Below are 24,337 nucleotides of genomic sequence, written 5' to 3'. Positions count from 1 at the left end.
CCCGGTCTCCCTCAACAACCACTCAGAGGCAGCCGCTGCGTGCCCGCCCCTTTCTCCGCCCATCAAAGCCGTGCCTTCTATCGTCACGTCCAATAGGATGGCAACCTGTCGCCTCGAGGCCCGCCCACTCCTTTCGTTGCGCTCTCTAAGAGGTTGTAGCGCCTGATTGGCAATAGGTAAGCCAATCAGAAGGAGCCGCATCTCCGGCTCGGTTGCCTTGGCGACGGAAATCTGCGGCGTCCTTTGACGGGCCGGAATGGTGGCAGATCGCCGTGAGGACGTGGAGTGGGGAGGATAGTCAGACCCCCAAAAGGCATCAGGGCCGATAAAACTATCACAAACGCGGTAATGCAAAATCTCTGGAAGGTCCTGCCCACCCACCTGGTTGCAATTTGGGCGATCTCCAGGCCTTGCCTGGATGTTGGCGACCCTAGCCTCCCCCACCTGCCGCTGGTTTCTTATCTGGGCCAGGCTTAATTGCCTCCCTCCCTGAACGTCCCACACCTGCTCCCTCTTTGTCTGATCGTATGGCCGGTTGGGGCAGCAGCAGCTGCTTCTGGCAACTGCTTAAAGGAGCCGCTTGGTTGCTGTACAGACGAGAGCTCTGCATTCCCTGGTCCAGCAGCGCCAAGCTTCTTGTCTTTGGGGTGGCCGTAGGAGCAGGGCACAGGCAAAGGTCGGGCCTGGGGAAGTCAGAGCCCAGCCTAGATCCCTTGCTTGAGACTTTGGCTCGTTTTCATAGGCATTTTGGGCTGCAACTTAACTATTGCCACATAGTTTAATCTTTGAAATGGGGTGTTGAATTTTTTTTAAAAAAAATTATGCAGAAGCCAAGGTTGCACATTATCCCTTAGGAAAACCAAAATAACAACAGAGTGTGCAAGCTCATAAGCCCTTCAGAATTCCTCATCCAGGCTGAATATTTAAAAAAATGAAATATGCATAATGTTCAAAAGAAAAATAACACCTTTAACAGGGATTGGATATGTGTAGTCAGGGAATGAAAGTGCTGAGGTAAAATTTTGTTGGTAGTATAGAATACACTTTGAGTAAGAGGCAAAATAGTTTCCTTGAAGCTTAGTTTCTTATATTCTTGGTTCTTAGCAGTGAGAAGTGTTGTACTTAATACTTTAGTTACAGCAACAGTGTTTCTTCACAGCGTTTCCTATGACAGCTCGAGTTTCCTGAAGTTAGTTTAAAACTGTTTTCCCTTCACAACACATCTTCAGAGCCAACCCCCCTTTTAGAAACTGGGCAGGAATGAATCTCTTTCTCTTAAGAAAATATAACCCTTCTTTTTGGCTTGAAAGAGAGTCTACTGCCCAATCACTCTGGCCAAAACATCCCCCCAGTTCTATGGTGTCTATCATGGCCAGTCTGAGGGCGAGGTCTCCTCAGGAGTAGAGGAACCTTGTGTAGCCAGCCAGGACTCCTCGGGAGAAGAGGAGTTCTGTGTAACCAGCCCTAGCCCTGACTTAGCAGAAGCCAGCGATCAGGAGCAACAGCTGCTGGCCAATCAGAGTTTACTGCCAGCAGCTGAGACACCAGCACCCTCTGGCCCCAATACCACAGGGGAAGCTCAGCCAGGAACATCCCAAGCTACAGGTGCAGCACAGCCAGGGGCTTCCGCCCCCCCACCCCCCACCCCCGGTTCACCCACGCCCAAAGAACGCTGCAGACAATGCCAGAGACTGGAACTGCAGGAGAGATGGCGCAGTGCTCATCAATTCTTAAATTGAATTCTTCTTCAGGACAGAGATGTTACAGTTAAGGCAAAAGATTCCTCTTCCCTCATGCCAGAGGGAATCCTATCTGACCTTCCCTGTCAGACTCACTCACAAATTCTCTCTAAAAAATCCTGACAGAAACCAGCTGTCAGCCCTTCAGCCAGGTTCTAACTGACCAGTCAGAGAGGAGGAAGCAGCCAGTCACTCAAGCTCTCTATTCCAAGCAAGAGTTCCCTCACACCTCTCTGAATGCTGCACTTAGAAAACCTGCTATCAAGTGCAGTCCATCACAGTCTGTGACCCACTTTCACTGGCTTTTTTAACCCACTTCTGGGTTCAGGACCCAGGTTTGGAAATGCTGGCCTAAACTTTGGATGTTTTACAAGGAAAAATTATATGTTTCTTCAAAATGTGAACTGCAGCCAATGAATATTTTTATTTATTTATAGTCTGCCTTTATCATTGGGATTGCAATTACTAACTGTAAGACAATGCAATAAGTAAAATGACCCATCTAATCCCTAGTATATTAGGACTAGGATGCAGGAACATAAAACAAGCAAAAAATGTTATTATTTATATCCTGCCTTTCTCTCCAGTGAGTACTCAAAGCAGTTCATGTTCTTTTCTCCTACATTTTATCTTCACTACAACCCTGTGAGGTAGGTTAGGCTGAGAGAGTGTGACAGATCACCAAGCAAATTTCCATGGCCAAGTGGGGATTTGAACCTAAGCTTCCCTAGTCTGACATTCTACCAGTATACACACAGAATCCACAGTGATGATGGCTTGGAACCTTGCCTAGCTTTTCAGCTGGGAGTCTCGCCTGAGGTCAACAGTTGAAGGACACCATAGCTTTGGCAGGTTAGTATCAAACTTTGTGACTGCTGAACAAACCAGACCCATAACTCACTAAAAGAGAGAGAAAGAAGAATAAATAAATAGTACAATTTGGGGGAATGTCCAGAGTCGCCTTTGACAACGGAATGGAAGGGAAACTGGTAAGAATGATTTTCTTTCTACAGGGTGGGAGGCTGTATACAAAAGCCACTAGCAGAGGCAAAAGGTCAGAGAAATTTGAGTGGCCAAAGCAAGAAATGCAAAATAGTCCTCCCTCGGTTGGTAAAAATATTTTCATAAATGAATTACAAATTTTTGTAAAAGCTGGAAACTCCCTCTGCGGGGGGGGGGGGGGGGATAGGGAATGGATCTTCCTTCTACCCCAGACCTTCAGAAGTTCTTGACACGACCCTTCTCCATGCAGTTCCTCGTAACTTACACTGGCAATTCTGAGGATGCCTTCAGAGGAAAAGAAACCTTCCTGAAAGCAATCTTAAGACTATGAGCCCCCCAGCAAGGGGCAGTCATGACACTGAGGACTTGGCAGATTCTGAAGATGTAAAGAAGGTATGGGATGTGAAGAAGGGGGTGGTAGATGCCTCTCATCCCAGCTGAGTCCCCCCTCCGGGCCTTTGGGAATTTCAGTTGCTATTTCTACAAGATTCCCAACACTGAATTGGGAAGTAGAATGACACTTGTACACATTTGAAAGAAACCCTTGAATGTCTGACCATGACTCTTTGAAAAAGAACTCTTTTAAAACGGGATATTTTGGATCTAGATGACCCGTCAGAACCAAGAACTAATCACAGTCACTCATGGGACTCTCTGATACTACAAGGAAGGAGTGCATATGGATCTGAATTTTCATTGTTCTATATGTATTATGGACTATATGATTTTTTGACTTGTTGATATATGATTTTGTAGGTGCTATCTATACATTTACACTTTAAGGATGTATGTGCAATATACCGTCGACCAAATGAAGAATTCCTTTTGGGACAAGTATTTGAGCACTAGCACTTTTCTATTTTGAAATAAGCTATCTTTAGCCCAAATGGTTTGTTTATACATACGGCACTTTAAGAGGGGTTTTCCTTAGTACAGAGTGAAAAACTTTGAGGTTGGATTAATTGGGTATGTTAACTAAGGAGTGTAAGTGATGTTGCTGTAAGTAAAAACCAAGTATCAGTTTGTCTTGCTCATAACACTTGTATTTATTGTTGGCGTTAAGAGTATCACATAGTAAGATTTTGAGGCTTGAACTTGCTGCCAGATCTCTGCAGAGATGGTAAGCACCGCGGTGACCCCATTACTATAGAGTAGACTCTTCCTCTGGAATGCAGAGGTCCTCCCTCTATGCAGTTTTTTGTTGACAGCAGAGCATGATAGAAAGAGAACCCAAACCCGTAAATAGGAGGATGTTTTCTGCGTAGAAATGGCATGCGTATGGTTTCTCTCTTGCTGTTGTGGCTGCAGATCCAAACTATGTGAGTGTGTCTCATTTCCAACCCGCCTAGTTCCTTGTTTGTTATTTACTCTACTTTATTACACTTTTATCTTCACCACATGAGAGTAGCTAGAACCTCTGGCCTTTCTCATCATCGTCATCATCCATTTTGTCAACCTACCAATGTGGTTCAATTCACTCCTGATTTATGATACCAGGCTTCTCTTTGATCAGTTCCATTCCCCCCCCCTCCTTTTGTAATTTTCTGTGCAAAAATGTGGGAAATGGTTTTCTCTCTTCCCATTGTATCAAAGAAAGTGAACTCTGACCCACAAAAGCTCATACTGGAACAAAGGTTATTAGTCTTTAAGATGCAACTGGACTTCTGCTTTTTTTTTAAAGAGTGTATGTGTGTGGGGGGGATTTAAATAAATAAGGCAACTTCCATCTCTCTCTGCTTTTTTCCAGCAACCAGTAACTGGTTCAGCTCTCTCCCTTCTTCCAGTCTTTGCTGGTAAAGGGCTAAACACCACACTGTGTTATTCACTCCCACAAACACACAGTGATGGGAAGGGGCTAAAATGGATCAGGATTGTATTATTGGAGGTGAACTTTTCTGGCCAGGGTCATTCCCTTGATCAAAAATGCCCTTACTTACTTTTAATCCCATGGTGGGTAGGAGAGGGAGACAGAAACAATGTCTTCTCTCCCACCTTCCTAGGATAAAAGCTGTTTCTAGTTGGGAGAACAGCACATGAGATGGAAATGGGATTGTCAGCCTCCAGGTGGTAGCTAGAGATCTCCTGGAATTACAATGGATCTCCAGGCCCCAGAGATCAGTTCCCCTGAAGAAAATGACTCCTTTTGAAGGTGGACTCTATGGCATTGTACCCTGCTGAGGTCCGTTCCTTCCCTAAACCCTGCCCTCTCCAGGCCTCATCCCCAAAATCTCCAGGAATTTTCCAACTTGGAGCTGGCAACCCTAAATGATCTGTATCAAATCCCTGAAGTTGCAGGGATTTAAAGTAAAAACATCAGGTGGCCATTCTGAGCTTTTAGCTGAAGTGAGGCCTCCAGAACTGCACACACACCTGGAGTACTGTGTGCAGTTCTGGAGGCCTCACTTCAAAAAGGATGTGGACAAAATCGAGAGGGTGCAGAGGAGAGCGACGAGGATGATCAGGGGTCTGGAGACTGAGCCCTACGAGGAAAGGCTGAGGGCCCTGGGAATGTTTAGTTTGGAGAAGAGGAGGTTGAGGGGGGACATGATTGCTCTCTTTAAATATTTGAAAGGCTGTCATTTGGAGGAGGGCAGGGAGCTGTTCCAGTTGGCAGCAGAGGGTAGGACGCGAAGCAATGGGCTAAAACTACATGCAGAAAGGTACCGACTGGATATTAGGAAAAACTTTTTCACGGTCAGAGTAGTTCAAAAGTGGAATCAGCTGCCTAGGGAGGTGGTGAGCTCCCCTTCACTGGCAGTTTTCAAGAAGAGGCTGGATGAATACTTGTCAGGGATGCTTTAGGCTGATCCTGCACTGGGCAGGGGGTTGGACTAGATGGTCTGTATGGCCCCTTCCAACTCTATGAGTCTATGATTCTATGATCCTATGACTGCAGCCCACTTTCACTCAGAGAACAGCTAGTGAAAGTGAGAGGTGGATCCATTCTGCTAGCACTGGGCGTGTTTCCTTCTGATGGTGTTGCATGAGGAAGGCTCTTTACACCAAAGGAAGGCACCACCTCCAGTGGAAGAGATCCACAGGATCTAACCTGTGGTACTCATTCATGCAAGACAGGGTAAAGCACAACGGAATGGATTAGGCTACATTTCTGCTCACAGAAGGGAAGGTGTAATTTCCACCAATTTCCTTTGTGTGAAGCAGATCACCCATTTCTCCCTCACCTCATGCCATTTGTAAGAGTCTCTTATCTGTCCGGAGCAACATTTTGGAAAGATGAATGGGTGAGAGGGAGGCAGGAGTTCTCTTCCATTGGCAGAAGTGCCTAATCCAACCCTATCTGCAGTACAGTTTTAACAAACAAATACGGAGATGTTGCCTTTAATGGAGCATCCCCTCCAGTCACACATAAGCAGCAAAAAATGGTGGGAAATGAGAATAGTTAAGCTCATGAAAATAAAGCATGTTGTATTTATTTTGAAGGTTCACTCTCCTCTTCCATTCCACTGAGCCGCAAGGCAGCTTACGCACTTAAACAGAATTGAAAAGAAAACACACCATATGCAGCCGCCACGTAATTCTGACCGGTGGCAGATATAAAATTAGTTAAAAAAATAAACATACCACTTTCATGTTTTGTTCTCCATTCTTTGTTCCATTGTGCAAAGATGTTTTGTCCATTTTTCATGATGTAGAACATTCTTTTAAATAAATTCTGAATTCAGCAAGGACCCTAGCTGGTTAAATTATAAGTTGGTTGGTCCCATTAAGAAAAGACATAACTGCAAAACAGAAGAATAAAAAGAGAGAAGGGTGGCTGTTTTCCCTTTGGAAATATAAAAACTGGCAGTTATTCAGATTTGACTCCACCACTAATTGCAATATCTGAATCTCTCGTATGGCAGAAGAAAAACAAGGCAATCCCCACCGTATTAGCAAATCCCAGTATTAGCACATAACGCTCAGCACAGTCTGCTTCTCTTCTTTCCCTTCTCCTCACTTTTATGTGTGGTTGCTTAACATCTCAGTGGCTGCAGTCAGATGTCACTTTTAACCAAGAGTAAACTGAGATGTGCGTGAACCCGGCTTGTTACCAAGCTCATGTTCCTCAAACCTCTTTCTTTTCCCTCTCCTGGTTGGAAATTAAATCTGCGTTACCTATCACATAGGAACACAGGCATAGAGGATAAAAGGAATTAGCCCACCCCACCCCTGCAAACCAAAGTTTTAATCCAGGCTTAGAACATCATTTTGTGCGGCAGAAGTTAATTCCAATGAGCCTACATATCTCCCACTTGTACCTCACAGGTCACTCACAACCAGGATTGCATGTGTGGGGAAGAGAGACGCATGCAGGCAAGTCCAGTCACAAGCTGGGTTTATGCACACATCAATTTAATGTCAATTCAATCCGAAATGATTCACTTACAGGCTGGCTCTCTACCTTGTGCCTATCCTATGTGGAACACTTTGCTGACTTTAACAGACATAGAGTGTGGTTGGTATCAGGTGGTTCCCTTTTGAGTGCTGAGAACAAGCAGCTGAAGTACCAATTTTTAAAACAAATTCCAGCCTAATTAAGAGTTCTGGAGAACTCCAAAACACGTACACATACCTGGCCAGTCCTCCTAAAAAAGTATTAAATACATGGTTTTTGTTACAGAGCAGCGCAGCTACCTTGCTTTATTTACTTTGAGAATTTAGCTAAGAAAGGAATGCTGGAACTGCAAGCAAAAGAACCTGGGAAGGTTTTACTGCAGTATTGTTAACATAAAGACTCCATTTTCCTTTTGCTCTCAACCACTAAAGGGATCTGGTGTTCTGGCAGCAGCAGCAGCACTTGATCAACCATGTTTTCACTTGAGTGGTTTCTCTTTTTGCTCTTGTTGTCAGCATGCCACGGTGGCATCTTGATATCAGCTACAACCTGCTCCAACTGAAGTCGGCATAGCCCTTAATCAGAATGCTGATTAAGAAACCAGAGACCATGGCTTGAGAGACTCCCCCGCACCTTTTTTTTTCTTTTTCTTTCTCAAGCTTCCATTCTGATGAAGAGTTCTGGAGAGCTTGAAAGCTTACACACTCTGCTGTGCTGCATTACACACGGCTCTTACTTCCAGACTCTGGTTTTTCAATTAGTCCTGTTGCCTTTGGACTTCTCCTAATGGACCATCATGACTGTACGTTCTAATAGCACGTCCTCTCCCCTGCTGCTAATCTAGATTTTCTCATGATGCTACTGTTGCTGGGTGGGTGGGAGTAAGAGAGAATGAGAGAGACTAGCTAGAGACAGCCTGAAGTTCTAGAAATTAAATTGAAAACTGCCATGATTCTCTATAGGTCAGCGGAGTATACTGGTTAAAATAATGAACTAGGATTGGGGGCCAGGATTAAAAGCCCCATTCCACCACAAATTGAACTGGGTAACCTTTAGCCAGTCATAGTCTGCCTAGCCTACCTCACAGGGTTGTTGTGAGGATAAAATGGGGAAGATGAGAACAGTGTACACCACTCTCGGAGGACAAACAAGGTAAATAATTGTACTAACCCAGTACAAATCCCTTTCTTGCAGGAAGGTTGCTTTTGATAATTTGCCTACAGAGATGGGGGGTGGGGGTGGGCGGAAAACTTTCCAGTGTTTAATTTGGCCACAGAGAAATATTTCAATTTCTAAAAAAACTGTGTTTCATAAAAGCAGCTGCAATGAATGGAAGCCATCGGCAAGTACACGGTACTTTTAACACGCAATGTTAGCCGGGAGACAAAGTCTTGGAAGACAGGGCTGGCTCCGGAGGGGATGGAAAGGATGGAATCAGTTGACTGGCTATAGAATTCTTAATCATCTGTGTCCTTGCAGGTAGTAAGAAAAAAGGTGCCCCAGTGACCTCCAAGAAGGAGATCTGGATTCTGCTAAGTGGTGGGCAAAGAGACATGTCGAGCGCACATCATGCTCAGTTCTTTGTGGGGGGTGGGGGGTGGTAAAATTGCAATGCACTCCCATGAATAGTTGCTCCAGTCTAAGCTCACTGAAATCAACAGACTGAAATGACGCTGCATAAGATCACATGCTTAGTGTGTCCATAGAACCTTGGGCTCTGCCCCTCCCCCATTTAGACAGCGTAAGGGAAGTACATTGCCTTCACATTGTGTAAGTATTATTCCAGTAAAAATTTCCACAAAAAGCTATGAATGTTTAAACCACGCTTTCCCCCCCTTTAATCAAATATTTCAGTTTAAGTATTTGTGGCTATTGGGACATAAAATTGATACCAACCATTTTGCTTACTGAACAGGAAGTCAAAATAAATCCAGTCACGTTGTATTTGGGGCGCTGAATTTATGTTTTCCAGAAAATCTACATCACTGCTTGGCCTTTTCTCAGAACAGCAAAGATGACAGTCACACACTACGGACAAGGAGAAATTCAAGACTTCTGCACAGCAGCACGTGTCTCCCCCAATTCCCACTTCACCTTGCAGAGGAAAAAAAGGGGAATACACAAACAGACCTGGATAGTCTTTCAAGCTCCTGTCTTCTTTTAGGGGGGAAAAATAGAATTTTTCTCATTTAATTAACAAAATGCTCTAGGAATACATCTGTGAACCAGAGTTATATAACCTCCAATTCTGAAGGTGGCTGAGAAAGAGAGGCAGCCGCTCTCAGCAACCCCGTAATGCTGTCGCCCATTTCACAGGCTGGTTCACAAAGACTGAACCACACTGAAGAGATGGTGGGGGAACACTCAGATGAATAGTCACCACATCTAAACCGGTCAAGGCTTTAAGAACCATCAATTAGTGCATTTCATTGTGGGATGCAAGAGAAGAGGGTCTGCAGTGCACTGTAGTACTACCAACTTGTGTGGAAGATGCAAGTGGAAACTCTGGCAATCATTTGGCCTATAAACAGAATCGGGGTGGGGTGGGAATTATGGGAAATTCCCAAAGCTCCAGACGATTTCACAAACTGTAACTGTGCATCTAAGAACAGACTGGTTTTTGTCCAGCCCACACATTTTGAAGGATGATTGTTGGTTATGAAGCCCAGGAGGGAAGTGATCGGCAAGCAACAGGAGGTGCTCAGCATCCCTTGAATATATCACTAAAACACAATCCAATTGTTTCCAGGCAATCTGAAAGCCAAGCTACAAGTGACGAATGACACTTGCCTGGCAAGTGAACAGACTCACATGTATTCCTCCCTGTTCACTTGATCAAGTGGAGTATTATTGGGTATTATAAGGGTATTATTGTTGGAGTCTGCTACAGACCACCTGACCAGCGAGAAGAAATGGATGCTGCCCTCTTTGAACAGATTGGCAGAGTATCCAGACATCAGAACCTTGTAATTATGGGTGACTTCAACTTCCCCGATGTGTGCTGGGAGACAAGGGCCGTTTCCAGATGGCTTACCTGCCTCCGGAACATTGCACCATCTTGCGGGGAAAACGCGAAATATCGCGTTTTCTCACGCAAGTTTTGCGCGACGTCACACAACATCGCACAAAACTTGCGCGAGAAAACGCATATTTTGTGTTTCCCCCGCAAGATGGCACAACGTTCCTGAGGCAGGTAAGCCATCTGGAAACGGCCAGGCTCAGCAAAGCATCATGAACCACACAATTTCCTGACCTGCCTGGCCAATAACTTCCTTTTTCAAAAGGTGGAGGAAGCTACAAGGGGTTCGGCCATAGTAGACTTGATATTAACCAACAGGGAAGAATTGGTAGATGAGATGAAGGTGGTGGGGACCTTAGGGGGAAATGACCATGTCCTTCTTGAATTCCAGTTGCTGTGGGGAGCCAAGGAGGTTCATAGCCAGACTCGTAGGTTAGATTTTCGTAGGGCCAACTTCGATGAACTCAGAGGCTTGATGAGAGTCATTCCGTGGGGGAGTGTGCTGGAAGGAAAAGGAGCGAGTGAAGGGTGGGCCCTTCTCAAACACGAGCTTCTGCAAGCTCAAGCCCTCACTATCCCAGCAAGACGGAAACATGGTAAGGGCTCCAAGAAACCGATGTAGATGCACAGAGAGCTCCAGAATAAGCTAAGGGAGAAAAAGGAAATGTTCAGGAAATGGAGAGAAGGACAGACCTCTAAAGAGGAGTATATGAGGGTTACTAGGTACTGCAGATCAGCCATCAGAGAGGCCAAAGCTCAGTACGAGCTGGGTCTGGCCAGGAGGGCTCGCTACAATAAGAAAAACTTCTACAGATATGTGAGAAGCAAACGCAAGGTAAAAGAGGCAACCGCTGTTGGGAGTAGATGGAGAAACTCTGATGCAGGACAGAGGAAAAGCAGACAGGCTTAATGACTTTTTTGCCTCTGTTTTCTCCCTAAAGAACTCAGGCACATCTAGAGATAGTAGAAAATGTGGCAGGACACCTGAGTGGCTAATTGACATTGACAGAGAGGTAGTGGAGAGGCATCTGGCTGCACTTGATGAATACAAATCCCCTGGGCCGGATGGGGTGCACCCAAGAGTTCTGAAAGAACTTTCCAGAGAACTTGCAGAACCCCTGTCCATCATCTTCAAGGCCTCCTGGAGGACTGGGGATGTGCCACAAGATTGGAGAAGAGCGAATGTTATCCCAATCTTTAAGAAAGGGAAGAAGGATGACCCAGGAAACTACAGGCTGGTCAGTCTGACTTCTGTTGCTGGGAAGATATTAGAGCAGATTTTAAAGGGATCAATCTGTAAGCATCTGAAGGACCACTCAGTGATCCGGGGAATGTACTGTGCAAAGTGCACAGTACATTGGGGGGGTAGTTTTTTGATGATTGAAAAGTGTCTTAGTTATAATAAAAATTTTCAAACACAAAGCAGCATGAGACCACTGGGGGAAAGTAACTTTGGGTGGGGGGATGGGAGAGAGAATTACAAAGTTCCTCTCCCCCAGCAATCTTTGAAAACTTTCATTTTAAGACCTGTTAGATTCTACCCAGAGTGAGGCAGGGGAGGCTAAAGTCTTGCACTCATAAACTAAACTAGAAAAATGCTTCTAAACTAATTTTGCTTGTATTTTCAACCTTCCTCTCCACAGTGATCCCAAATGTCTCTATCACCTGACACTTGAAGAACGCGTGCTAGATGTCTTGCGTAGATGTCTTGCATCAGTCTCAAATGTTGAAAGAGAGTGGAAAACAGGGAAGGACTCTTACAAAACACATCAGACCTTTGGAAGAAACATCACGTCACTTAAATACAGTATTTACTCAAATGCGAGAATAGATTTTTTCCCAAGTATGCCATAAAAAAAGAGGGGGTCGTTTTACTTCGGCATACAAGTTACAGTTATATCCAAGAATACTTTTGTGTGTGTGTATAACATTTTTAAGGGGGTTGTCTTACATTCAGGGTCATCATGGAGCAGGAAAGGGAGCTGCTAAAGTGGTGAGTCTTTTTCTGTTGCCTTCCTTAACTGCTGGGGGAATTTGCTGAGGTTACTGTGTAGGAGGACAGTGTTTGGGGCTGTGTGAGTGTGCAGAGCCTGCTGTAAAGTGGTGCCTGTTGGAGTAAGTGTTTCTGTTTGTCTTTTTTGCCTGAGTTGGAGCTGATTGCAGAGGGGGACTGTTACTAATTGGAGAGTGTCTGTTTTGCCTGGGGCTAACTGCTGTTCCCACCCTCTACTGACTGAACCTTGAATTGAATTAGGCTCCTCCTCACCAGAGGCACATCTCAGCCATCTGGGCTCTGAGAAGGAGAAGGAAAGGGACCTGCAGCTAGAAGAGTACTCTTGGAATATGGTTGGAAGGCGATGATGTCGACAGAAGGCCCCTTTCCAGTCACCTGCATGGAGTGTGCTGTGTTTGTTTTCCTCCCGGAAGAGAAGACGGACTTCACTTGTCAGAAGTGTAAGCTGGGCCGATTCCAGACGGGCACAAGTAAAGCGAGTGCTTTCGCTTTTCCAGCGACCTCACTCGTAAAAACCCGTAATGTCCCGTCCCTGCTTACCTCCGGTTCATGGCGCTGTGTTGCGCTCCAGAAGTGGATGGTGTGAACGCCGTATTGCGGGTTTGCACACTTCTGGACACTTCGTCGCCGTGGAGAGGCCCTCCCCTTTTCCTCCTTCCTTTGTCGGCCGGCCGGCAACAATATTCCCTTAATTTTTTTTTTAAAACCGGGCGCCATTTGCGCAGTCGCACGTTTGCACAAATGCACAAAAGTTGACGCTGCGTATTCGCATACCTGCACATTTGCGCATTTGCGCATTTGCGCAAAACACGTAAATTTTTTTTTAAAAAAAACCTGAAATGCGAACCAATGAAGGCCCCCGACGTCAACTGTGACGGGGAGGAAACAACCAATCCCGGGTACCTCAGTTGGCCGTGCGAACATCCGGAAGCGGGATGGCACGGCACGCTGCGAGACAAAGCGGATGGAGACGAAAGTGAACGTGTGGCCGGTAAGCGATTATTTCCGCAGAAAAACCGCAATTTCTGGCCATCTGGAATCGGCCCTGGTCAGGCTTTTGGAGGAGAAGATTCAGAGCCTGGAGGAGAGGATCACCAGGAAATCAAGGAAGGGGAGGATTTTACTGAGAAGAGCCTGGGGGCTCTGCACAAGCATTATGAAGTAAGTCCAAGAGAACAAGGAAGAGTCGATCTCCCTTCTGAGCCTCTCAGTTCTGCAATACAAACCGGAAGATGTGGACTAAGGTGATGCTCTGGTCCACTGGAGCGCAAGAATCATTTTGAAGTGATTGGGATGGTGATGGAGATAAGAGTAGAAGGAGAACCACAAAAACCTGGAGGAGGGAGTGAAGAGGGCATGGGGCCACACGGAAGTGGAAGAAAATGGAAGGTGGTGGTCTTTGGGGACTCTCTGCTCAGGGGTATGGAACATCATGTGTCCAGGCCAGATCCCCTACGCCGAGAGATGTGTTGCTTGCCGGGAGCCAGAATTCGGGATATTACAGACCGACTGCCGAAACTGATCAGACCGACTGATCAGTACCCATTTGTGCTGATTCACGTGGGAATGAATGACACAGCCGCGAATACCATTGCAAGAATTAAAGAGGACCATAAAGCTCTTGGAAGGCAGTTGAAGACAGTGCGGGCACAGGTGGTATTCTCTTCTATCCTTCCTGTCAAAGGAAGAGGAATGCAAAGGGAGCAGACCATACTCAAGATGAATCGTTGGCTGAGGTGGTGGTGCCGGCAGGAGCACTTTGGGTTCTGGGACCACGGGATAAGTTTTCTTAGAGAAGGCCTTCTAGCACATGATGGGCTTCACCTCTCAAGGTCAGGGAAGAAAATGTTTGGAAAGAACCTGGAGAGCTTCAAACTGATGCCACGAGGGGAATGGGATGATCAACATGGGGCTTTCAATGAAAAAGTGATAACAGCAGGGGCCCATCTAGGTAGGACCTATCAAACAAAGGTACAAGGCTACAAGTGACTAATATATACCAACTAGCAATAGAGCCCGTTGTGAGAAAAAATACAACGGGCTCTAGAAAACTGATTTAGTGGGGCTCTGCTGCAGGACCTTGGGAGGGCAGTGCCGCCATGCTGGGCCTATCTGCCACCTTTATGGCACTGAGGGAACGGGAAAGGCTGGGGGGGGGGAGGCAGGCACCTGTTGCTCCTGGGCCCCATCGGGTTGGAAGGGAGGGGAGCACGGGGGGGGGGGAGGCAGGCACCCAGCTGGAGGGGCCGGGAGGGGGGGGAAGGAGGCAGGCACCTGTTGCTCCTGTGGACGATCGGGCTGGAAAGGATGGGGGGGGGAGGAGGCAGGCACCCATCACTCCTGTGCCCGATCGGGCTGGAAAGGCCAGAAGCATGGAGGGAGGGGAGGGGGCAGACGCCTGTTGCTCCTAGGCCAGATCGGGTTGAAAAGGCCAGCAGTGGGGAGGAGGGGAGAGGAGGCAGGCACCCTTCGCTCCGGCGCCCAATTCAGCTGGAAGGGCTAGGAGGGGGCGGGAGAGGAGGCAGGCGCCCAGTGAGCTTCTGGGCTCAAGCAGGTTGGAAGGGATGGGAGCGCAGAGGGGTGGAAGGAGGCAGGCGCCCGGCGAGCTTCTGGGCTTGATTGGGTTGGGAGGGACGAGGGCGGGGGAAAGGAGGCAGGCGCCTGGCAATCTCTTGTCCCCGGCCTGGTTTGGCTTCAATGCCGGCTTAACTCCCAGCTTGTCTCCGCTAGGGGCGCTGGAGAGCACGCCTGCGCTGTAGAATCCATGTGAGTCGTCGGATAGACGTTAACACAATTATGTTATAGGATAAGGCAAAGGTTGTAATTCAAACCACAAAAGAACAACTTAACTCTACAGACTAAAACGTGTATATGAGATAAAGGCTAAGTCTAAGCAAAACAATATAATTTCTCCTCCTCCCTCCTGAATTGAGAGCTCTCGGGCTGCAATGTCAAAAGCAGATGACTCTTGCAAGCCCCTCTGCTAATTAGCAGGTGTGGCACTGAAAGCTTTTTGCCACCCCTTTTTATATTCTACAGTCAGAAGATCTCATTGAGTAAGACTGTTATCAATTAGTTCAATTTGTTCTTTTCAAAAGTACTATTAGACCCGTAAATTAAAAACATCTTCAACATGTACAGAAAGGAATTTCATACGTTGCCAACCCAGGCTCATTCTATACACTTCAAACGAGATAAGGATGACCTCAAAGCCCCTTATCTAAATGACCTGCTGTAATTGACAGGCAAGGAGTGAAATCCTTGCAGCTGCTTTGCTAATTAACTCAACGGTCTCCCCCCTCTCGAGAAAGCGAAGACCTCCTGGACCTTATTATGGAGAGAAATTACTTCCGTTTTGAGACCCAGTACTATTATCAAATAAAAGGGGTCGCGATGGGTTGCCCCGCGGCCCCTAGTGTGGCAATCCTGTTTATGGCAGCTTTAGAAAATAGATTCCTGTATGACCCAGAGATGAACCCGTTCTTTAAACAGATGATTTGCATGAGAAGATTCATTGATGACATTTTTTGCATAATGCGCACGTCATCAGTAGTGGAGGACTTTGTGGCTTGGTTAAATGGATTAGATGAAAACATACGTTTTACACACCAAGGCAGCCATCAGAGCATCCCCTTTTTGGATGTAGTGGTCTTCAAGAGGACAGACACGTCCCTGGGTGTTAAGCCCTTTCGGAAACCCACTGATAGAGCCGCATACTTGCAGTATAATTCTTACCATAGGATGGCGCTTAAAAAGAACATCCCGGTGGGACAATTTTTACGCATCAGGAGGAATGCATCGTTTCAATTCCATTACCAACAAGAAGCTAATAGGATGATTAATGACTTTAAAGCGCGTGGATATCCAACTTGGGTAATTTCCCGTGCGAAACAAAGAGCGGATCGTAGCACCCACTCACAGTTACTATCCTATAGACAGCGTGAGGTTGATGGGCGGTGTATTCCCTGGGCCATTGATTATTCCCCATTAGCGGATTCGATAGTTAAAATCATCAGAAAATATTGGCGCGTCCTGGCAGGTATACCGGGCTGTTCAACTCCGCCCCGCATTGGGTATAGGCGAACTAGGAGTCTTAAAGACCTTCTAGTACACTCGGACCTTGCGGACCGAGCTAAGCAAACCAATTTACCACTTGGACACTTTCCTTGCGGCCACTGTAGTGTGTGCGCCCTCAGTGCAGATCTTAACACGCTGAAGTTCCCCAAGATACAGTATCCAATAAAGCCAAGAGACTTTTCTACTTGCAATACACACAATGTAGTGTATCTCTTACAATGCTGTTGTCCAATGTCATACGTAGGCTGCACTAGCCGCTCTGTGCGCCTTCGCATTCAGGAACACCTCTCAAGGGTTAAAACCCATAGCGAAGACACACCCCTTTACCAACATCTTCGAAAGAAACACGGAGGGGATAGAAGTTTCAGATTCTCTGTTTTAGAAGTAGTAAAGAGCCCTGGTTTTAATAAACGTATGCTCCTCCAAGCAGAGATAAGATGGATCTTTAGGTTAGATACTATGTTCCCAGAGGGTTTGAATAACGATATTGACTACTCGGTGTTCCTCTAAACCTCATGCGTAAAACATTAAAACATATAAGCATCTCCCTCCTTCCAGATCCATACATGTCCTTCCCCCCGCTCCCTTTTTCCTCCCGTTTCTGGTCTTTGGCTTTCTCTCTTCTCGTCCCCCTTTTTTTTCTTCGTTTTCTCCCCCTCCTTCCCCCCCCCTCTTCTCTCTCCTTCTTCCCCCCCCCCTTTTTTTGGCTCCTTTTTCTTTTCATATTGTGTTTTCTCTCTTTCTTTCTTCCTCTTTTTCTTTTCTTTCCTGTTTTTTTTCTCTTTTGTTTTTTCTTTCCCCCCCCCCCTTCCCTTGTTAAGGTCCTACTTAGACATTAGTCATTTGAAATGAATGTATCTGGTACTGATATGATTTTAAATCAATTAATTGTATGGTAATTGACAATTGGCCTAGTGGCTTGTATTTAATGGTGGATATCCACGCCCCCCCGCACCTAACTCGGGAGCTGGATCTGTAAATGTTAAACCTGAATGTGAACTGGAATGCTTTTTGAGTTTGGATACGAAATACTTTGATTAACTGTAAGTATGAACTGGCATTCCTTCCCCCGCTCCTTTTCCCCCTGTTTCTGGTTTTTGGCTTTCTCTCTTTTCGCTTTCTTTCTCCGTTTTCTTCCCCTCCCTTTCCCCCCCCTCTCCTTGCTCCCCCCCCTTTTCTGGCTCCTTTTTCTTTTTATACTGTGGTTTTCTTTCTTCTTTCTTCCTCCTTCTCTCTTCTTTCCTGTTTTTCTTTCTCCTTTGTCTTTTCTTTCCCCCCCCCTTCCCTCGTTAAGGTCCCACTTAGACATTAGTCATTTGAAATAAATGTATCTGGTACTGATATGTCTTTAAATCAATTAATTGTATGGTAATTGATAATTGATCTAGTGGCTTGTATTTAATGATGGATATCTACGCCCCCCGCACCTAACTCGGGAGCTGGATCTGTAAATGTTAAACCTGAATGTTAACTGGAATGCTTTTTGAGTTTGGATACGAAATACTTTGATTAACTGTAAGTATGAACTGGCAGACGGCAACGCAGGGGCAGCCAATATTGGGCTGATTATTGATAGTTTGTGATATAAATTGTAGGACACTGGTGGCCTGATGAAGAACTGGGTTTGAAACGAGCCGAAAGGAATAGACCGGTATAGCTCGTCGCCACCTTGGAGTTCATAAATCTTGGACGCCACCGATTAACTTCAATTGGCACCGTTTGCAGCCTGTGATAAAGAGGTTCCGTTAATATATGGGACCTGACTCTCTCATTCCATTGGAACAAGTTTGCAGCCACATTGTATTGAATGGAATCGAAACTGTTGTGTTTATACTGATTATATTGATTGTATAATTTACTTGTACTGCAATAATAATAATAGCTGTGTTGGCACACTTCCTTGTATTGGTGTGTACTTCTCCAACAAGTGTGCCAGCTTTGGGCCTACACAGGCCAGAAGCCTGGTGCTGTGCCTTTGTTGCTCTGTGCTGCTTGCTGGCCTGGCTCTCCCAATCACGCTTAACAAACTGGATTGGGGTGTCTGGCCTTGCTGGTTATGGCCCCCTTTCTCCCATGCTTCCCACCAGGCTCTCCAACAAGTGTGCCAGCTTTGGGCCTACACAGGCCAGAAGCCTGGTGCTGAATTGCTCAGGAAAAAGATGAGGTGGGGTCAGAAATCGAACAAGTGGAGCTGGAACTTAAAAATAAGTACCCTGAGGATGATTTTAGAACAAAATCTGCTGAAATAGGGAGACTGGTTAAGGAATGTGAAAACAAGCTTAAGGACCTGAAATTAAAGAAACTAAATAGGGACAAACAAGACTACGCTAATGGCAATATTTATAACTGGAAGGAACGGGTTACCAAAAAACGGGTTACCTGGGCTCCCTCAATTCCAGGTACAAGTGAATTCGACACCACTGACCCCTCGGATACTGACCAATCGGGTGATGAGGGGCGGACCCTTAGGAGCCGTACTGTGCCTTTCCAACCGCCCAGACGAGCTTTTTTAGGGAAGGGCCGCCTCTCACGCAGGGGCAGATACCGAACATAGTATTTAATTTATCCAGTCGGACACTTTCGGATTTGGAGGTACAGGTTTTGAATAAGGGACTAGGGTTTGTCCCCTGCCCAAAATATAATGCTCTTAATACCAGGATTGACTTGTACAAGTTATTTCGACAACTTAAATTAAAGAAGTTTTTTGGCAACACTACTTCGGTCTCTTTATGCGCTGGTCTTAAAAGCAGGTCCACTTTCACACCCCCAGTACTAGATACTCAATTAGAAACATTTGAAAAATTGGTTCTCCAAGAAGTAACACTGATGGAGAGCCAGCCAAAAAAAGTAAGGTACAATTTAACTAAATCTGAATGGGCGGCTTTACAGTCCCTACAAAAGGATGAGGGAATCATCATCAAACCGGCAGACAAAGGGGGAGGGATTGTACTAATGGACAGGGATGATTATAGACAGGAGGTTTTGCGACAACTATCGGATCGCAATTACTATACCCCAATTGACCATGATCCCACATTGGAAATTCAGAGGATCATAAGGATATTATTGGATAATGGACTGGCGAATAACTTTATACAACAACCATTATATCAGGCATTATTAAATCGGGACCCACGGGTCCCGGTTTTTTATTGCCTGCCCAAGATCCATAAACAAACTCGACCACCTCCAGGACGCCCAATTATTTCGGCGTGCAATTCAGTCCTGGAACCACTAGCGATCTATTTAGATAGTTTTCTGCAGCCTTCCGTGAGGTCGGTCAAATCTTTTATTAAAGATACTACTGACTTCATTAACCTAGTTGAAGACATGGTGGTCCCTACTGGGGCATACTTACTCACCCTAGATGTACAATCTCTCTACACGTCGATTCCCCATAGCGAAGCTAGAACAGTCATAGAACAGACTTTAAATAATAGACACAACCCCTTTCCGCCTACCTACTTTTTGTTAGACCTCCTGGACCTTATTATGGAGAGAAATTACTTCCGTTTTGAGACCCAGTACTATTATCAAATAAAAGGGGTCGCGATGGGTTGCCCCGCGGCCCCTAGTGTGGCAATCCTGTTTATGGCAGCTTTAGAAAATAGATTCCTGTATGACCCAGAGATGAACCCGTTCTTTAAACAGATGATTTGCATGAGAAGATTCATTGATGACATTTTTTGCATAATGCGCACGTCATCAGTAGTGGAGGACTTTGTGGCTTGGTTAAATGGATTAGATGAAAACATACGTTTTACACACCAAGGCAGCCATCAGAGCATCCCCTTTTTGGATGTAGTGGTCTTCAAGAGGACAGACACGTCCCTGGGTGTTAAGCCCTTTCGGAAACCCACTGATAGAGCCGCATACTTGCAGTATAATTCTTACCATAGGATGGCGCTTAAAAAGAACATCCCGGTGGGACAATTTTTACGCATCAGGAGGAATGCATCGTTTCAATTCCATTACCAACAAGAAGCTAATAGGATGATTAATGACTTTAAAGCGCGTGGATATCCAACTTGGGTAATTTCCCGTGCGAAACAAAGAGCGGATCGTAGCACCCGCTCACAGTTACTATCCTATAGACAGCGTGAGGTTGATGGGCGGTGTATTCCCTGGGCCATTGATTATTCCCCATTAGCGGATTCGATAGTTAAAATCATCAGAAAATATTGGCGCGTCCTGGCAGGTATACCGGGCTGTTCAACTCCGCCCCGCATTGGGTATAGGCGAACTAGGAGTCTTAAAGACCTTCTAGTACACTCGGACCTTGCGGACCGAGCTAAGCAAACCAATTTACCACTTGGACACTTTCCTTGCGGCCACTGTAGTGTGTGCGCCCTCAGTGCAGATCTTAACACGCTGAAGTTCCCCAAGATACAGTATCCAATAAAGCCAAGAGACTTTTCTACTTGCAATACACACAATGTAGTGTATCTCTTACAATGCTGTTGTCCAATGTCATACGTAGGCTGCACTAGCCGCTCTGTGCGCCTTCGCATTCAGGAACACCTCTCAAGGGTTAAAACCCATAGCGAAGACACACCCCTTTACCAACATCTTCGAAAGAAACACGGAGGGGATAGAAGTTTCAGATTCTCTGTTTTAGAAGTAGTAAAGAGCCCTGGTTTTAATAAACGTATGCTCCTCCAAGCAGAGATAAGATGGATCTTTAGGTTAGATACTATGTTCCCAGAGGGTTTGAATAACGATATTGACTACTCGGTGTTCCTCTAAACCTCATGCGTAAAACATTAAAACATATAAGCATCTCCCTCCTTCCAGATCCATACATGTCCTTCCCCCTGCTCCCTTTTTCCTCCCGTTTCTGGTCTTTGGCTTTCTCTCTTCTCGTCCCCCTTTTTTTTCTTCGTTTTCTCCCCCTCCTTCCCCCCCCCCCTCTTCTCTCTCCTTCTTCCCCCCCCTTTTTTTGGCTCCTTTTTCTTTTCATATTGTGTTTTCTCTCTTTCTTTCTTCCTCTTTTTCTTTTCTTTCCTGTTTTTTTTCTCTTTTGTTTTTTCTTTCCCCCCCCCCCTTCCCTTGTTAAGGTCCTACTTAGACATTAGTCATTTGAAATGAATGTATCTGGTACTGATATGATTTTAAATCAATTAATTGTATGGTAATTGACAATTGGCCTAGTGGCTTGTATTTAATGGTGGATATCCACGCCCCCCGCACCTAACTCGGGAGCTGGATCTGTAAATGTTAAACCTGAATGTGAACTGGAATGCTTTTTGAGTTTGGATACGAAATACTTTGATTAACTGTAAGTATGAACTGGCATTCCTTCCCCCGCTCCTTTTCCCCCTGTTTCTGGTTTTTGGCTTTCTCTCTTTTCGCTTTCTTTCTCCGTTTTCTTCCCCTCCCTTTCCCCCCCCTCTCCTTGCTCCCCCCCCCTTTTCTGGCTCCTTTTTCTTTTTATACTGTGGTTTTCTTTCTTCTTTCTTCCTCCTTCTCTCTTCTTTCCTGTTTTTCTTTCTCCTTTGTCTTTTCTTTCCCCCCCCCCCTTCCCTCGTTAAGGTCCCACTTAGACATTAGTCATTTGAAATAAATGTATCTGGTACTGATATGTCTTTAAATCAATTAATTGTATGGTAATTGATAATTGATCTAGTGGCTTGTATTTAATGATGGATATCTACGCCCCCCGCACCTAACTCGGGAGCTGGATCTGTAAATGTTAAACCTGAATGTTAACGGGAATGCTTTTTGAGTTTGGATACGAAATACTTTGATTAACTGTAAGTATGAACTGGCAGACGGCAACGCAGGGGCAGCCAATATTGGGCTGATTATTGATAGTTTGTGATATAAATTGTAGGACACTGGTGGCCTGATGAAGAACTGGGTTTGAAACGAGCCGAAAGGAATAGACCGGTATAGCTCGTCGCCACCTTGGAGTTCATAAATCTTGGACGCCACCGATTAACTTCAATTGGCACCGTTTGCAGCCTGTGATAAAGAGGTTCCGTTAATATATGGGACCTGACTCTCTCATTCCATTGGAACAAGTTTGCAGCCACATTGTATTGAATGGAATCGAAACTGTTGTGTTTATACTGATTATATTGATTGTATAATTTACTTGTACTGCAATAATAATAATAGCTGTGTTGGCACACTTCCTTGTATTGGTGTGTACTTAACTATTGTGGAAGTGTAATCTTCTCCCTTTGTTTTGGTTGACACTTGTTGGAGAGCCTGGTGGGAAGCATGGGAGAAAGGGGGCCATAACCAGCAAGGCCAGACACCCCAATCCAGTTTGTAAAGCGTGATTGGGAGGGCCAGGCCAGCAAGCAGCACAGAGCAACAAAGGCACAGCACCAGGCTTCTGGCCTGTGTAGGCCCAAAGCTGGCACACTTGTTGGAGAGCCTGGTGGGAAGCATGGGAGAAAGGGGGCCATAACCAGCAAGGCCAGACACACCAATCCAGTTTGTAAAGCGTGATTGGGAGAGCAAGGCCAGCCAACACAAAGAAAGCACCAAAGCCACCGAGCAGAGCTTCTAGACAGTGGGCCCAGCCAGGCACAATCATTTTTTAGTCCTGGGAAACAGTGTATCAAGACCACCCCACACTCAAGCATGACAAAGGAAACATTGAAGGAAGAAAGCACACAGCAACCAATGTTGAACCCCCCCCCCAACCATTCTCCTCTTCTGCCCAACATGAAAATGTCCCCACAGGCCAAGCCAAGACAGACTAAACTTAAGAATCATTTTGCATAGGCATACCACAGCAGTACATTTCCCAGCCAGCATCCAAAAATTTATAAAAATTAAAAAGGCCTACCAGGTCTCCTCTCAGGATGTCCAGACAAGCACAGTTGATCCTCCAGGCAGATGTCCTCCAGGTGCAGCCTCTGTCCTCTCTCTCAGCACGCAGCAACAGAACTGTTCAGTCTTGCCCCAAATTTAAATCCCCTTCCCCTGCTGCAGCCTCAGCCAAAGATTTGAATCTATTGGCTGGCAGAAGGATGCAGCAGTGGGATTGGTGACTCCAAAAGTCACCCCTCTCTTGCCTTACCTCCCCCACACTCCAACAGCCACCCTCCTCCTGCTCCCCCTCCCCTACCTGAGAGGGAATCTCTGGCATTGCTTTGCAAATGCAAAGTGCAATGCTATTGGCAAAGCACCTTGCATTGGCAAGGCAAAACAAAGAATTCCCTTCCATCCTTTGCAAGAGGGGTGGGGGGTGACAGAAGGAGTGAGTGACTCACTCCCCCCCCCTTCAAAGAGCCTGCAGGATGCTTGGCTTCCTGCAAGAGGGGTGGGGGGTGACAGAAGGAGTGAGTGACTCAATCCTCCCCCCCCCTTCTAAGAGCCTGCTGCAGGCTTTTGCTAGAGGCTTGCCAAAGCAAGCGCCTAGCAAAATGGCGCCTGAGGGAAATCCGAATCGATTCGGATTTTGGCGATTCAGATTTTGGCGATTTGGATTTCTCCGAATCGATTTGGATTTCTCCGAATCGATCCGAATCAGGGTGATTCGGGTTTTTTCAGGTTTGCCAAAACCCGAATCGCACACCCCTAATCGTGACCCCATAGGGTTTTCAAGGCAAAAGGCAAACACAGGAGATTTGCCATTGCCTGCCTCTGCATAGCAACCTTGGACTTCCTTGAGGGTCTTCCATCCAAGTTCTAACCAGCACTGACCCTGCTTAGCTTCCAATATTTATACTAGTTCAGGCCACCCTAGGCTACCACAAACTATTACAATAGCAAATGCTTATCTTCTAAGTGCTGTACAAATCCTATTACTACTCGACAATCATGCACTTGTATTAAGCATTATTAAGCACTATATAAAGTATGTTATTAATATAAATAATGGTTATTTTATAATTAACATTAGGTTTTCAAAGATATACACCACTGTTAAACTAACAACATTTATTTACAGTGCAATCCTAAACAGAGTTACTCCAGTTTAAGCCCACTGATTTCAATGGGCTTAGATTGGAGTGACTCTCTTTAAGATTGTGCTAACAGTTTCAGGTAGGTCAGTTATATCTGAAGAAGGGAGCTTATATCTGTTGTTAGCAGGATTCGAGTCCAGTGGCACCTTAAAGCTCAGCTCCGACTCTTGAAAGCTCATATTCTGGAAATCTAGTTGGTTTTTAGGGTTCCACTGGACTCAAATC

At 45.7% G+C, this 24,337-nt stretch overlaps 1 long non-coding RNA gene across 1 annotated transcript; it reads left to right on the top strand.

The window, feature by feature from the left end:
- Window positions 1–261: 261 nt before the first annotated feature.
- LOC129331193 (uncharacterized) lies at window positions 262–4,384 on the top strand. Its single transcript, XR_008597102.1, has 3 exons — window positions 262–345; window positions 2,394–2,591; window positions 2,992–4,384. It is a non-coding gene; the product is annotated as an uncharacterized LOC129331193 (long non-coding RNA).
- The last annotated feature ends 19,953 nt before the right edge of the window (window positions 4,385–24,337 follow it).

Source organism: Eublepharis macularius, chromosome 5, assembly GCF_028583425.1.
Source record: "Eublepharis macularius isolate TG4126 chromosome 5, MPM_Emac_v1.0, whole genome shotgun sequence".
Lineage (NCBI taxonomy): Eukaryota > Metazoa > Chordata > Lepidosauria > Squamata > Eublepharidae > Eublepharis > Eublepharis macularius.
Note: the sequence above shows the minus strand (reverse complement) of the source record. Positions and strands in the feature narration are given on the sequence as shown.